The sequence below is a fragment of the Rhinoderma darwinii genome, unplaced genomic scaffold, assembly GCF_050947455.1.
Source record: "Rhinoderma darwinii isolate aRhiDar2 unplaced genomic scaffold, aRhiDar2.hap1 Scaffold_499, whole genome shotgun sequence".
Taxonomy (NCBI): Eukaryota; Metazoa; Chordata; class Amphibia; order Anura; family Rhinodermatidae; genus Rhinoderma; species Rhinoderma darwinii.
The window spans coordinates 74,954-90,449 of NW_027464046.1; the positions used below are offsets into that span (position 1 = coordinate 74,954).

At 44.7% G+C, this 15,496-nt stretch overlaps 4 non-coding genes across 4 annotated transcripts; all 4 read right to left on the reverse strand.

Moving 5' to 3' along the window:
- Positions 1–1,174: 1,174 nt before the first annotated feature.
- Positions 1,175–1,366, reverse strand: LOC142720519 (U2 spliceosomal RNA). Its single transcript, XR_012873300.1, has one exon. It is a non-coding gene; the product is annotated as a U2 spliceosomal RNA (small nuclear RNA).
- A 6,791-nt stretch (positions 1,367–8,157) lies between these two features.
- Positions 8,158–8,348, reverse strand: LOC142720512 (U2 spliceosomal RNA). The gene has a single exon (XR_012873294.1). It is a non-coding gene; the product is annotated as a U2 spliceosomal RNA (small nuclear RNA).
- A 1,238-nt stretch (positions 8,349–9,586) lies between these two features.
- Positions 9,587–9,777, reverse strand: LOC142720524 (U2 spliceosomal RNA). Its single transcript, XR_012873302.1, has one exon. It is a non-coding gene; the product is annotated as a U2 spliceosomal RNA (small nuclear RNA).
- A 1,238-nt stretch (positions 9,778–11,015) lies between these two features.
- Positions 11,016–11,207, reverse strand: LOC142720469 (U2 spliceosomal RNA). The gene has a single exon (XR_012873256.1). It is a non-coding gene; the product is annotated as a U2 spliceosomal RNA (small nuclear RNA).
- Between the last annotated feature and the right edge of the window lie 4,289 nt (positions 11,208–15,496).

The window sequence follows — 15,496 nt, forward strand, 5'->3', positions numbered from 1 at the left end:
GATTCAGCCTACTTCTAGGCAATTCCATGGGGCCCTGCAGGCTCACACACTCCCAGCTATACGGGAGGTGAATAAAGGCCGGAGAGGAAGCCAGACAGGATTTGCTTCTTTTGCTTGCACCACAATGCAGTGCTGAAAGAGGAGGAATCTACATAAAAACGCCTTCCTGGCAACGCCCAAATGCCCTGCTGCCATGCAGATAAACACTGGCAGCGGCAGCAAGTGCATGCCCACAGCCACCCCTTGTTCCTTCACACCTTGTATCAGCTGTAATCCAGTCCAGTCCAGTGCTGCCTGCTGAGCAGCACTGACCAACACTGCCTGGGCCCAGGCTTTTATCTCTGAGGCCCCATTATGATGTCAGAAAGCTGGCTCTGGCTCCTCAGGGCTCCACTATGACACGTGCAAAGTTCCGTCTGAACTTTATATAAGACGGTGCGGCTCAGTCAGTCACTCAGTGTTGCCTGAGAGGGCAACACTGCAACAGCCGGCCGCCAGGCTGTCTTTTTTTGCACAGCTAGTTGCCTCCAGGAGGCCACAAGAGGGAGACAAGGGACTGCAAAATGGAAAATAAGCATCCACCAACTTTACAGACAACTTCTCCTTGCTCCTACAACCTCCATCCTTGCACAGTTTGTTATTCTTCTAGGTAACATAGTAACAAATCCAAATTGCTGCTCTCTTTGTAGGCAAGCAAGGCTTTGTTGCAACTGCAATTCTTACTCCTTCTTGAAATGTAGGGACGACAGTACATGCCATCACATCCATCTAGTGTACACAGGTAGGTCCATTGTGGCGGGCGGGCGGGCGGCTTTAATGGCTGTTTGCTGTTCCCCTACTCCACTCCACTATTTGACTGTGGTGCTGCATCAATCAGTGGCTGGCTCAGGTGCAGCTCTTTAACTTACCTAAAAGGGAGGGCGGAGAGAAGACAAGGAAGGTGAATGAGCTGTTCCAATGTGAAATGCCGGAAACACAGACACACAGACGACACAAAACAAGAGGTGGCAATGTATTCATTAATTGCATTTAATCAATTAGCTCATTATCACTCATGCATTGTCCAACAGGTGTTGAAATAATGGGATTAAAAGGGGAGATCCCTTCAGAAAGACAGAAACAATGGCAAACACAAAAAACACTTTTGGAATCTGATTTTAGTCAACACATAAGGAAAGGGTGCACCGGTCCTGGAAATACTGCAATACCAGGTCAATGCGTGGAGTGGACAGAGCAAGCTCTATTTCCATCTCCCTGTTCTAAAAATCCATTTAATATATGGTCCCCAGATAGGGGACGTATCAGATATTAAACTGATAAGAACAGATAAGGTTTCAACAAAGTTTTTTATTGGCAAAAATATTATATTTTACAGACTTTTTTTTAAAATTGAAACCACAAGATAAAATCAACAGCATAATACATGAATATTCATACATTTAAATGAATACAAAAGTAATAATAATAAGACCAGTAATACAGATGTTATAATAAAAGTACAGAACAATAGCAGGATAAAATTTATACAGGGCATAAAAGACATAAAAGAATAAAACCATTTTTATTTACAATGTTATGGTATTCCACATTTGCAAACACCACATGGATGTTGCTTCTTTTACCCCTAGCTGCTTTTTGTCCCTAAGATAATAAATATACATTTCACTTAGGGCATATTTCACACAATTTTTAACGTCAATAAAATCATGTTTAAAAAGCAGAATGTTCCTAACCTTCCAGATGGCATTCTTAAAACAGTTTAAAATGATCCAACAGACCATTTGCTGTTTAAAACTTGGGCAGTTAAAAAGACCATAAAACACGTATTCAAATTTAAGATCTTTAAGACCGCAGGCCCATTTCAGCAATGGGCCTACCTTCCTCCAAACCTCCTGTGCATATGGGCAGTTCCAAAACAGGTGCATTACCGTCTCGTCGTCACCACACCTGTCTCTCGGGCACTTGGCTCTCGCCACCAGTCCTCGCCTATGCTGGAATTCACGAGTAGGGAGGCACTGGTGAACGATTGCCCAGGCAAGGTCCTTGTGCACATTTGCCATAAATTTCCCGAAAACGTTCCGCCACACCACCTTGGACCTTGCCTGTGAGAAATTTGAAACTGCCAGTGTATCCTCCTGCCGCCTACAGGAGAGTGACACTTTTTTCTGGTCCCCCAATATGTCAGGCTCCAATTCTTGGAGACCTAGGAGCCTGACAGTTTTTTCGAGCACCGCATATTGTTTTGGGGGACACAGAAGCACAGGAGAATTCAAAGGGACACGAAACCATCGTTTAAAAATCATGCCCGTAGCGTACTTTAAAAAGTAGCTAAAAATACCATCAGAATTATACATTTTAAAACAGAAGCAAAAGTATTTAATGTAAAAGAAGTTAAAAAGGTTAGGAACATCTCTCCCGCCATTGTCCTTACATCTGTACATAAAATCACGTTTTAGTTTTTCCATTTTGGAACCCCATAAAAACATAAAACAGATCCTGGTCACTTTTTTAATATATAAAATTGTTGGAGGGAAAACCATAGCTACATAAAGCATTATGGGTAATAAAACAGATTTAATTATTAAAACTTTTCCCTCCATGGTGAGATTTCTCAAATTCCACATTAAAACCTTTTTTTCCATTTTGGCAATTACTGAATCCCAATTGGGTCTCCCATCGTTTTCTTGATTAAAAACAATTCCTAAAATTTTTATCTGATCCTGCTGCATGTTAACTCCTGGTGTCACAGAGGAATCCCATACACCAGTATAAAAACAGTCACACTTATCAACGTTTAATTTAAAACCAGAGGCTTCACAAAAAAAGCCGGTGTTCCTCAATGCCCGTCTCATAGAAGCGGCGTCTGGGCATAGGACGGTGGCGTCATCCATATAGCCTAGGATTTTTACCTGGTTCCCCCTTCCTCCAGGTATGGGCACGCCTCTGATGACTTTATCATCTCTTATTAGGGTGAACAGAGGTTCTATGGCACAAATAAAAAGGAGCGGAGACAACGGGCACCCCTGTTTCACCCCTGATAAAAGAGGAACACCTTTAGTTAAAAATCCGTTGATAGAAATTTGGCTAAAACAGGATCGATATAAAAGCTTAATACGTGTTAAAATAATTTCAGGAACAGCCATCTTTTTAAGAACCATAAAAAGATATTCATGGGAGACCCGGTCAAAAGCCTTCTCGAAATCTAAGGATAAAATAGCAAGGCTTTGACCCCTTTCTTTAAAATACCAAATGATGTCACGTAAAATATTCAGGGACTCAGTAATTGACCTCCCAGGTACCCCACATACCTGGTTTGGATGGATTAATTTATGAATAAAAGGTTTAAAACGGATTGTTATTAGTTTAGCTAAAATTTTACAATCAACGTTTAAAAGAGTAATAGGGCGCCAGTTTTTTAACTGGTCCCTCTCACCTTTTTTAAAAATTAAGGACACAATCCCCCTCCTCCAGGAAGGGGGCAGCTCTTCAGTAATAAAAACTTCCTTATACAATAAAAACATGTCATTCTTTAAAATTTCCCAAAAAGCATGATAAAATTCGATGGGCAGACCATCTTCCCCAGGAGCTTTCCCATTAGAAAAACTTTTAAAAGCAAATAAAAGTTCCTCCAAGGTAATATTACGGGATAAAACTTCCTGGTCTAAAATATCTAGCTTGGCATCAAGGGAATTAAGAACATGTTCTAAAAAGGAAGGATCAATATTTTTCTTGTTAAAAAGAGATTGGTAGAAATTAAAAGCAGAATTTAAAATGCCGACCATAGTGGTTTCTCCTTCAAGGTTTAAAATGACATCTCGTTTATCCATTACCTTTTTGAAGAAGAACCGGGAACACTTCTCGCCATCCTCGAGGTGCTTTACATGTGAATTAAAAATTATTTGTTTCCCTTTCTCTTCTATGGCATGTTTTATTTCAGCTTTAAGATTTAAGATATCATCATCAACATCCATACCAATCTCCTTCAATTTAAAAAGTACATGTAAACGTTTATTAAGAACATAAAACCATTGTTTTTTCTCTTTTGCTTTCTTCTTACCTGCTCGAATAAAAAAAGCTCTGATTTTGGGTTTAATGCCCTCCCACCAGTGTAGCATAGGCTGACTGGGCGCTCTATGGGACTGCCAACACTGGTAGGTCCGCACAAACTCCTCTTTAATGATGGGGTCCTCCAGGAGTGTGGTGTTTAGTCTCCAGGGACCCCTACAAGCTTTTTGCTCTCCCTCTAGCTCCAGGTGCACTGAAAGGAGCTTGTGATCAGATAAAATATTTGTTAAAAGCAAACATTTTTTGGGAATAAAACTATTAGAAGTGAAAATAAAATCAATTCTGGAGCTCACTCTTCCATTGGACCAGGTGGGGCCTGGGTCCGCAGGCAAGAGTTCCCTCCAGCAATCTTTCAATTTAAAATCACCAATAAAATTCTTGAGCAGGTAAGAAGTACGGTCAATTTTTCGATTAAAATCCCCACCCTGCCGGTGTTCTCCATCTCGCACACAGTTAAAATCACCACCCACCAGCAGGGGGGTAGACCCAACACAAAACAATGGTAAAATCTCTAATAGTTCTGCCCTCTCCTGTTTGGTAGGAGGGGCATAAACGTTTAAAACACGAATTAAAATTCCATTAAAAAGCAAATGTATTAAAATAGCTCTGCCGGGCATGATTTCAGTCACTGTTTGGATGGAGATAAAACGACCTCGGCAGAGCAATCCAACCCCCGCAGAGCGACAGTCATTTCCACCAGACCAGACTGAGGGGCCTAGTTTCCAGTCCATCTTTAAATCTTGATATTCCAAGTCATTAGGGATTCCACATTCTTGAAGCAGGCAAAGGTCAAAGTCCACAGTCTCTAAAAATGAAAATAAAGCAGTCCTGCGGACAGGGCTCTTTAGGGACCTCACATTTAGTGAGGCGACTTTGATAGGAACCAACATAGTCTTAGTTGAGGTCAGGGTCCGAACCAGAAGAGTCGTACTCGGAGATCAGCTGCGAGTCTGGACCCCCTTTTTGAGGGGTCAATAAATCTTGGATGTTGGTAGGGTCAGAGCCAGATACGTGGGCGGCTCCAACCCCCACACTGCTCTCATCCGAACTCCGATAGGCAGCTTTCCTCCGAACTCCGGACTCCTCTTCCTCTCGCTGTCTCTTTGCAGAATGGCTCCTATCCATCTCCTCGAAGTCGCTCTCACCCATCTCTGGCCCCTGGCTGAAGATATCGCTGATGTCCTTCCTGGGCAGCTGCACAGGGGCCTGTGAGGTCCCATCACTCTTGGCAACCTTTGCCTGCTTACGGGGAGCCTTCATCGCAAGCCCCTCCACAACCGCAGTGGAGGAACTTTGCTCCGACCCCCCCGTTGACCGGAAATGGTCAAAACGAGGCTCCAATCCAGCATATTTTAGGGTTTTCTTAATGGAGCCCTCGTCTGACACAGAGTGTCTCCGCTCCATGCCCACACTCTTGGGACAGGCGTCAGGTCCTACTGCAGAACCTACGGAGCCACGACGCCTGTCGCTAACCACTGCCTCAACAGGGTCCACTGCAGGCGGAGCAGAGGACCTGTTTGCAGAGGTGCCGGTCAGCTTATGTCCAGCAGAGTCAGAATTCCTCCTGCTCTGCCTGGACCCGGTGGAATCCCTATGGCCGTCCCTCGAGGCTGACATCGGTGGGCCCCCCGATGGAGCTGTGAAGGACTTTGGCCTGGACCCCTCAGTCGTCAATGCTCGTTTTGGGGCATTACCAGCGGCGTCTGCACATGTTGCAAACTGCCGCTCTGGCCCTGGTCTGGGTGGCCCAGATTTCGCTCTGCGGGGGCAATCTTTAAAAGCATGCCCAGTCATGCCGCACAGATTGCACAACACCTCGGAACTGCATTTTGCCGCTACGTGTCCAACCTGGCCACACCTGTTACACTGCACCACATGGGGCCGGTCACAATGTTCTCTGGTGTGGCCATATCTCAAGCAGTTCCGGCAGGCTATTGGCATCTGGGGGTAAAATAGGAATCCTCGATTCTTCCCAATGGCAAAGTTCTGGGGTGGGTGATGTAAGCCTCCAATGCCATTGGGATCCTGGCGGAACTTCACCCAATATTTTCTTTTGCCATTCCAGAAGCTCTGGGTGTTCAAGATTTTATGTGAGAAGCGGACCTCCCTGCAGTAACGACTGAGGAAGGTTTCAATGTCACACTCTGAGACAAATGGACTGAACATGCACATCACGAGCGGGACTTCTTCCTCCCCGTAGAGGAATAAAAAGTTCAGTCCATTTAGCCGCTCCTCACTCTGGTCCGCATCAGACAATCTTTTGTGCATGTTGTCGCAACATGCCGCGGCCGTAAAGGATACGGTGTACCGACCGCGGCTTTCCTGGTCGTTGAGACACAGGATGTCCGCCCGCTTGAGCCCCAGGAAGTCCAGCAGAATCACCTCCACAATGAAGCGAAGGTTCTTCCGCTGGCGATGGCCTTCTTCCACCTCGATGCGGACGGACTGGCGCAACCGGGTGTCCCCGGATGCAAATCCAAATGTATATGGCATTTTCAGTGCCTGGGGGCTAAGCCTGTCCCTTATAGCAGCAAGGGCTCAGATTCCACAATTAAGTGGAACCCTCCCCCAAGGCCAAGGATCAGGGTACCCCAGACACCTACGAAGCCCGATAAACGCCCTCGGAACGCTCTTAGAAAAACGCCTCAAGGCCGGTTGACCTCTTGGGTAAGGCGCGATCGCAACTCGTTGTCCGGGGGCTAAGCCCACTCCCCAAATAGCAGCAAGGGGGTGAAGTCTCTCTGTGAAAAGAGACGATCCCCCAAGGCCAAGGAGCAGGGTACCCCGGACACCTCCCAACAAAACCAGATGCAGAAATACTACACCTGATCTTGCCAAAAGGCCGAGAAGCGATAACCAGAACGGGCCGCGCGTTGCCCGAGCCTGCCCGATACTGCTGTTCAGCCCTTGCAGCGATTCAGCCTACTTCTAGGCAATTCCATGGGGCCCTGCAGGCTCACACACTCACAGCTACACGGGAGGTGAATAAAGGCCGGAGAGGAAGCCAGACAGGATTTGCTTCTTTTGCTTGCACCACAATGCAGTGCTGAAAGAGGAGGAATCTACATAAAAACGCCTTCCTGGCAACGCCCAAATGCCCTGCTGCCATGCAGATAAACACTGGCAGCGGCAGCAAGTGCATGCCCACAGCCACCCCTTGTTCCTTCACACCTTGTATCAGCTGTAATCCAGTCCAGTCCAGTGCTGCCTGCTGAGCAGCACTGACCAACACTGCCTGGGCCCAGGCTTTTATCTCTGAGGCCCCATTATGATGTCAGAAAGCTGGCTCTGGCTCCTCAGGGCTCCACTATGACACGTGCAAAGTTCCGTCTGAACTTTATATAAGACGGTGCGGCTCAGTCAGTCACTCAGTGTTGCCTGAGAGGGCAACACTGCAACAGCCGGCCGCCAGGCTGTCTTTTTTTGCACAGGTAGTTGCCTCCAGGAGGCCACAAGAGGGAGACAAGGGACTGCAAAATGGAAAATAAGCATCCACCAACTTTACAGACAACTTCTCCTTGCTCCTACAACCTCCATCCTTGCACAGATTGTTATTCTTCTAGGTAACATAGTAACAAATCCAAATTGCTGCTCTCTTTGTAGGCAAGCAAGGCTTTGTTGCAACTGCAATTCTTACTCCTTCTTGAAATGTAGGGACGACAGTACATTCCATCACATCCATCTAGTGTACACAGGTAGGTCCATTGTGGCGGGCGGGCGGGCGGGCGGCTTTAATGGCTGTTTGCTGTTCCCCTACTCCACTCCACTATTTGACTGTGGTGCTGCATCAATCAGTGGCTGGCTCAGGTGCAGCTCTTTAACTTACCTAAAAGGGAGGGCGGAGAGAAGACAAGGAAGGTGAATGAGCTGTTCCAATGTGAAATGCCGGAAACACAGACACACAGACGACACAAAACAAGAGGTGGCAATGTATTCATTAATTGCATTTAATCAATTAGCTCATTATCACTCATGCATTGTCCAACAGGTGTTGAAATAATGGGATTAAAAGGGGAGATCCCTTCAGAAAGACAGAAACAATGGCAAACACAAAAAACACTTTTGGAATCTGATTTTAGTCAACACATAAGGAAAGGGTGCACCGGTCCTGGAAATACTGCAATACCAGGTCAATGCGTGGAGTGGACAGAGCAAGCTCTATTTCCATCTCCCTGTTCTAAAAATCCATTTAATATATGGTCCCCAGATAGGGGACGTATCAGATATTAAACTGATAAGAACAGATACTACACTTGATCTTAGCCAAAAGGCCGAGAAGCGATAACCCGAACGGGCCGCGCGTTGCCCGAGCCTGCCCGATACTGCTGTTCAGCCCTTGCAGCGATTCAGCCTACTTCTAGGCAATTCCATGGGGCCCTGCAGGCTCACACACTCACAGCTACACGGGAGGTGAATAAAGGCCGGAGAGGAAGCCAGACAGGATTTGCTTCTTTTGCTTGCACCACAATGCAGTGCTGAAAGAGGAGGAATCTACATAAAAACGCCTTCCTGGCAACGCCCAAATGCCCTGCTGCCATGCAGATAAACACTGGCAGCGGCAGCAAGTGCATGCCCACAGCCACCCCTTGTTCCTTCACACCTTGTATCAGCTGTAATCCAGTCCAGTCCAGTGCTGCCTGCTGAGCAGCACTGACCAACACTGCCTGGGCCCAGGCTTTTATCTCTGAGGCCCCATTATGATGTCAGAAAGCTGGCTCTGGCTCCTCAGGGCTCCACTATGACACGTGCAAAGTTCCGTCTGAACTTTATATAAGACGGTGCGGCTCAGTCAGTCACTCAGTGTTGCCTGAGAGGGCAACACTGCAACAGCCGGCCGCCAGGCTGTCTTTTTTTGCACAGCTAGTTGCCTCCAGGAGGCCACAAGAGGGAGACAAGGGACTGCAAAATGGAAAATAAGCATCCACCAACTTTACAGACAACTTCTCCTTGCTCCTACAACCTCCATCCTTGCACAGTTTGTTATTCTTCTAGGTAACATAGTAACAAATCCAAATTGCTGCTCTCTTTGTAGGCAAGCAAGGCTTTGTTGCAACTGCAATTCTTACTCCTTCTTGAAATGTAGGGACGACAGTACATTCCATCACATCCATCTAGTGTACACAGGTAGCTCCATTGTGGCGGGCGGGCGGGCGGGCGGCTTTAATGGCTGTTTGCTGTTCCCCTACTCCACTCCACTATTTGACTGTGATGCTGCATCAATCAGTGGCTGGCTCAGGTGCAGCTCTTTAACTTACCTAAAAGGGAGGGCGGAGAGAAGACAAAGAAGGTGAATGAGCTGTTCCAATGTGAAATGCCGGAAACACAGACACACAGACGACACAAAACAAGAGGTGGCAATGTATTCATTAATTGCATTTAATCAATTAGCTCATTATCACTCATGCATTGTCCAACAGGTGTTGAAATAATGGGATTAAAAGGGGAGATCCCTTCAGAAAGACAGAAACAATGGCAAACACAAAAAACACTTTTGGAATCTGATTTTAGTCAACACATAAGGAAAGGGTGCACCGGTCCTGGAAATACTGCAATACCAGGTCAATGCGTGGAGTGGACAGAGCAAGCTCTATTTCCATCTCCCTGTTCTAAAAATCCATTTAATATATGGTCCCCAGATAGGGGACGTATCAGATATTAAACTGATAAGAACAGATACTACACTTGATCTTAGCCAAAAGGCCGAGAAGCGATAACCCGAACGGGCCGCGCGTTGCCCGAGCCTGCCCGATACTGCTGTTCAGCCCTTGCAGCGATTCAGCCTACTTCTAGGCAATTCCATGGGGCCCTGCAGGCTCACACACTCACAGCTATACGGGAGGTGAATAAAGGCCGGAGAGGAAGCCAGACAGGATTTGCTTCTTTTGCTTGCACCACAATGCAGTGCTGAAAGAGGAGGAATCTACATAAAAACGCCTTCCTGGCAACGCCCAAATGCCCTGCTGCCATGCAGATAAACACTGGCAGCGGCAGCAAGTGCATGCCCACAGCCACCCCTTGTTCCTTCACACCTTGTATCAGCTGTAATCCAGTCCAGTCCAGTGCTGCCTGCTGAGCAGCACAAACCAACACTGCCTGGGCCCAGGCTTTTATCTCTGAAGCCCCATTATGATGTCAGAAAGCTGGCTCTGGCTCCTCAGGGCTCCACTATGACACGTGCAAAGTTCCGTCTGAACTTTATATAAGACGGTGCGGCTCAGTCAGTCACTCAGTGTTGCCTGAGAGGGCAACACTGCAACAGCCGGCCGCCAGGCTGTCTTTTTTTGCACAGCTAGTTGCCTCCAGGAGGCCACAAGAGGGAGACAAGGGACTGCAAAATGGAAAATAAGCATCCACCAACTTTACAGACAACTTCTCCTTGCTCCTACAACCTCCATCCTTGCACAGTTTGTTATTCTTCTAGGTAACATAGTAACAAATCCAAATTGCTGCTCTCTTTGTAGGCAAGCAAGGCTTTGTTGCAACTGCAATTCTTACTCCTTCTTGAAATGTAGAGACGACAGTACATTCCATCACATCCATCTAGTGTACACAGGTAGGTCCATTGTGGCGGGCGGGCGGGCGGGCGGCTTTAATGGCTGTTTGCTGTTCCCCTACTCCACTCCACTATTTGACTGTGGTGCTGCATCAATCAGTGGCTGGCTCAGGTGCAGCTCTTTAACTTACCTAAAAGGGAGGGCGGAGAGAAGACAAGGAAGGTGAATGAGCTGTTCCAATGTGAAATGCCGGAAACACAGACACACAGACGACACAAAACAAGAGGTGGCAATGTATTCATTAATTGCATTTAATCAATTAGCTCATTATCACTCATGCATTGTCCAACAGGTGTTGAAATAATGGGATTAAAAGGGGAGATCCCTTCAGAAAGACAGAAACAATGGCAAACACAAAAAACACTTTTGGAATCTGATTTTAGTCAACACATAAGGAAAGGGTGCACCGGTCCTGGAAATACTGCAATACCAGGTCAATGCGTGGAGTGGACAGAGCAAGCTCTATTTCCATCTCCCTGTTCTAAAAATCCATTTAATATATGGTCCCCAGATAGGGGAAGTATCAGATATTAAACTGATAAGAACAGATTTTTTTTTTTTTTTTTTTTTTTTTTTTTTTAAAACCATTTAGTTTAACTTAAAGCAACAGTGTCAGGGATCATTACTATGTATATTGTCTGAAAAATATTATCCTCACATATATGTATATACATTTCAGTTCTTTGTGTAATATACTGATATATATAACAAGTTCTTTGTTCATGTCGGACACACCTATGGAAGACACCGCCCCCTGGAATGCAAAGAGGAGTGTGCAGAAGAATGTATAGCAAAAGTTACAGCAGAAGAGCCAATGGAATTCAAGCAAGTCACACATCTATAGGGAGGGGCATGTGTCTTCTCTGAATAAAGTTCAGTCCCTCCTGGCTGACATTGAAGCTGTACCTCAGACATTTGTGTGGTGTACTTCTCTCCAGGCATGCCTTCAGCTTTCAATTTACAGAGGTGGTTATTCGGTGTGAAATACGGACCTGACATTTGGCACCCCAGATGGGACCTCACTCGAGGAAATATCAAAATCCGGACAATCGACAATCACAGGGTGAAACAGATAACTCAAAGTTGCCCACTGAAGGAATTTGATCACCTCCGCAATAACACGGTAAGCGAATTGATTTTATAAATCTTCGTCTTATCTGTGTTAGTGGACAGTCTTGTGGCGATCTGTAGAACCCTTTTGTTGATTTCCTGGATTATCTCAGGCGACAGAGGTGATATTTTCCGCTGTGAGGTTGGAAACCTGTGAGACCCTAGTCGCGCCCGACTAACCATCCTCTGGGTAATTAGGGACTGGATAAAGTTATATAACATGACCAGAGAGCTGCAGACTGTGGAATTTTTAATATTTCCAGCGAGGCCAGAGAGTCTAAATAAATAAAGTTATATAACACGACCAGAGAGCTGCAGACTGTGGAATTTTTAATATTTCCAGCGAGGCCAGAGAGTCTAATTGAATATTTTTGAGAGTCTAATTAAAGATTTTTTATAATTCTAGCGAGATGTAATGATAAATACATTGCAGACTAGAGTTTATACTATTTCGGCGAGACTTAGCGTTGGAGACTGTGAAATTATATTATTTCCTGCCAGACCAAGAGTTGCAGATCGAAAATTGTTATATAAATTACGTGTATAATATAGACTGTTAGAATGGATGGTTTACGGTCCATATTCAAATCATCAGGATCACCCGATCCTATTCATGATTTGGTGAAGTGAATGGAAGTTAGGAATAAGAAAGGTATTGTATGTTATATGTATTAGAAAACAGGACCAGCCAACGCCCGGTAATGGCGTCCGTACCTCATGTTGAGTGTGTCCTCATTGTGGGTGGGAAACCACCCCCCCTTCACAGCTGCGCACTGTGTTTCCAATGGGAGAGGCTGCCCCCCCCCTGCCCCTGATGTGGCCACGCCCGGCCCAACCAAATCAGTATGAAATAATCACCTTGTTAATTTAGTTATTTGTAGTGTTTTTTCTATTTACAGAAGTTCCAGTCTAGTTCACTGATGAAACAACACGTCATCATAATATAGAGATGGTGGCCGTCAGATTGTACGGTTAAACATTAACGTAGATAATTCCTATACAATGGTGTGATAAATGATTGCAGATACGTATGTTGTTTTGCCGGCATTGAAAGTGTTAAGATTGTGAGAGAAGAAGTTGTGAGAAGCTGAGAGTGTGTGACCCCCCTCCCTCCCCTCTAAAGTGTGCTGTGTTTGGGAGGAGGAGGAGGGGGGCTGACTGGGTGCAGTCTGCAGGGCTGATGAGACAAAGGGATCTCAATATGCACTGCTGAGATATATATATCAGTAATGTCTACAAACCTAAATACATTTCTTCTCTTTTGCGCAAGCGCTGTTGGTTATAAAAGTTACGATATTTATGTGTTATGATGTGATCAGATTTCATGTGTTTTGATAATTCAGATGTCTTAAACTACAGATACTGTGAGACACGGGGGTTTTGAAAATGTATGTGCCCCCACCGTTATACTGTTTATTGGTTTGCAGTAATTAATGTTATCAGAGATAATATTTTCTGTTTTATTGAATAACTAACTACAATTGTTTTATTTTTGATTTCACACATGAGTCATGTCATTGTAAAGATCAAATGTTTGTCAGGAAAAAGTCATTTTTGTTTCAGGCTGTTGTACATTACAGGGGGTTAAGTTAGTGTTATGTTGAGATGTAGTTTTGAACCCTGCTACATTACTTTCGCAGAGTCCACAAAGGGGGGAAGGGTGAAGGGACTGATCAGGTACAATTTTGGTTTGTTTTGAGTTAATTAATTTGGTTTCAGGAGATCTAAAAATGTGTAAGAGACCATCTCCCACCAGCAAAGTTAAACAGGAGGCAGAGGTGACGTCACTCACACGAGTCTTTATGGATTAAGATGAGGGGGAAGGCAAAACAAAAATTGTCTGGACATTGTTAATTTGATGTAAAGTTTTTGGGAATGTTTTCTTTTTATTTGTTTTTGTATTAAGCAAGTATTTGCAGAACCTGATAAAAGTGAGATTCTCAAGGTATTCTGGATTATCAGATGAGTGTGGAGAAGTGTATAACATTTGGTTTTATTTTAGAGAATGAAGACGCCACCCCTTTGAGATGTTCTATCTATATGTGACATGGGTTTTTAATGTAAATTTGTAATAAAGAGATTTTATTATACAGTATGTACAAGCCGGGATACGAGGCACCAGGTAAATCATCCAGAAACCACTCTCACCTTCTTGTTCATCTCAAGGAGCGGAGCTGGAGGTGCTCGCTGAGGCTTGTAACCTGGCAGAAGGTAAGACGGCCGACATTTACACTGACTCTAGGTACGCTTTTGGCATCGCCCACAATTATGGGCCCATTGGTAGTAGGAACTTTATTGGATCATCGGGTAAGCCAATTGAGAGAGCGAGAGAAGACAGACCTGACAACAAGGATATGTGCAGCCAGGTGTCAGTAAATTGGCTTGTCCCTGGATACAATAATGCCACCACTAGGTTTGTAGCAGCCGGCATGATGTGCGCACGGCATGACATAGGTAAAACAGCAAAGGTACCTGTGAAAAGTGCAGCCCGGCCAGATTAACAGTCCCAACGACTGCAGAACATACAACTACCGGAGGTAGAAGTGTATGACGCGGTGCTCGTATGTGTAGACCTATTCTCAGGGGGGCCTGAAGCCCGGCCTGTATTTTCCCCACTACAGACGTTGTGTGTAAGTGACAGGGGAACAATGGTATCCCAGGTATTGACCTGATGTTTGTACAATAAGATATCAGCAGTTCTCCAGATGTTATCCCAAAGTTAGTTTGTTTAATAATTGTATTTAAGAAGTGTTGTGGGAATATTAAATATTGAGGTTAAGTTTTATGTAAAGTTCTGGACCAGCCTTAGCATTGGACTATTAGAGTCATGCGTCAGATAAAAGGTACAGAAGTGGAATATTCCCATTAGAAAACATTTTTATTTGTTTATTTTTATTTTTGTTGTGAAAGGGAAATTTTAGAGCAGAGAATTCCGTGCAGTGTATATGTGTATGTATAGATATGTATATAAAGAAGAAGAATCAATTTGTAAGTTTTAGTTACTGACCAGTGTGAACGTTTGATGTAAAGATGCTATTTGTTAATGTTTTTCTTCAATTGAATTATCTGATTAAGATCAATTAATGTTTATGCAATGAAAAAGCTTGTTCTCCACAGGAAGTGTCCAACTGGGAGCGGAAGGCGGGAGAACCAGATTCTAACAGAATGTGGACGGATAAAGGAAGGTGAACGGTGGCACCCAATTCACTCTTGATGGCACTTGTTTTGATGGTGTATGACCTCACATATGCCCCAAGACTGCAAGGATCGATTTGGTAAGATCTAATTGGTATGTCCCAGGTTTTACAGCTGTCGCTGCTAAATTCTGTTAGAGCTGTTTGATTTGCCTACAGAACAGTCTTGGCAGACCGGTGCCACCCTTATCATACCCGCCTCCCACGAAGAGAACCGACCTTGAGAGGCCTTCCCAGGTAGAACGAACCAGGTTAGAGTAAGAAAAATAGGTTTAAGACGCTTGTCAGATAAACATGTGGAATCTGTGTATCTTTCTGTGAGGTGGAGATGTTCCAGGCAATCAGCTGAGATCAAGGTACAAATCCTGCTGAAAGGGTATCACCAAGTGCAAATGAAATGTACCCAATAATTACACATCTTCTAGGTGCCCTGTCCATTGTAACAGAGAAGTTTTTCCTTATATAAAGGTGTTTGATGTCATTTAGGGGCCTGACATTATTGTATGTACTTAGAACAACGTTTATAATGTATGCGGATGATGTTATCACCAGATTAGTATTTATTTTAACAAT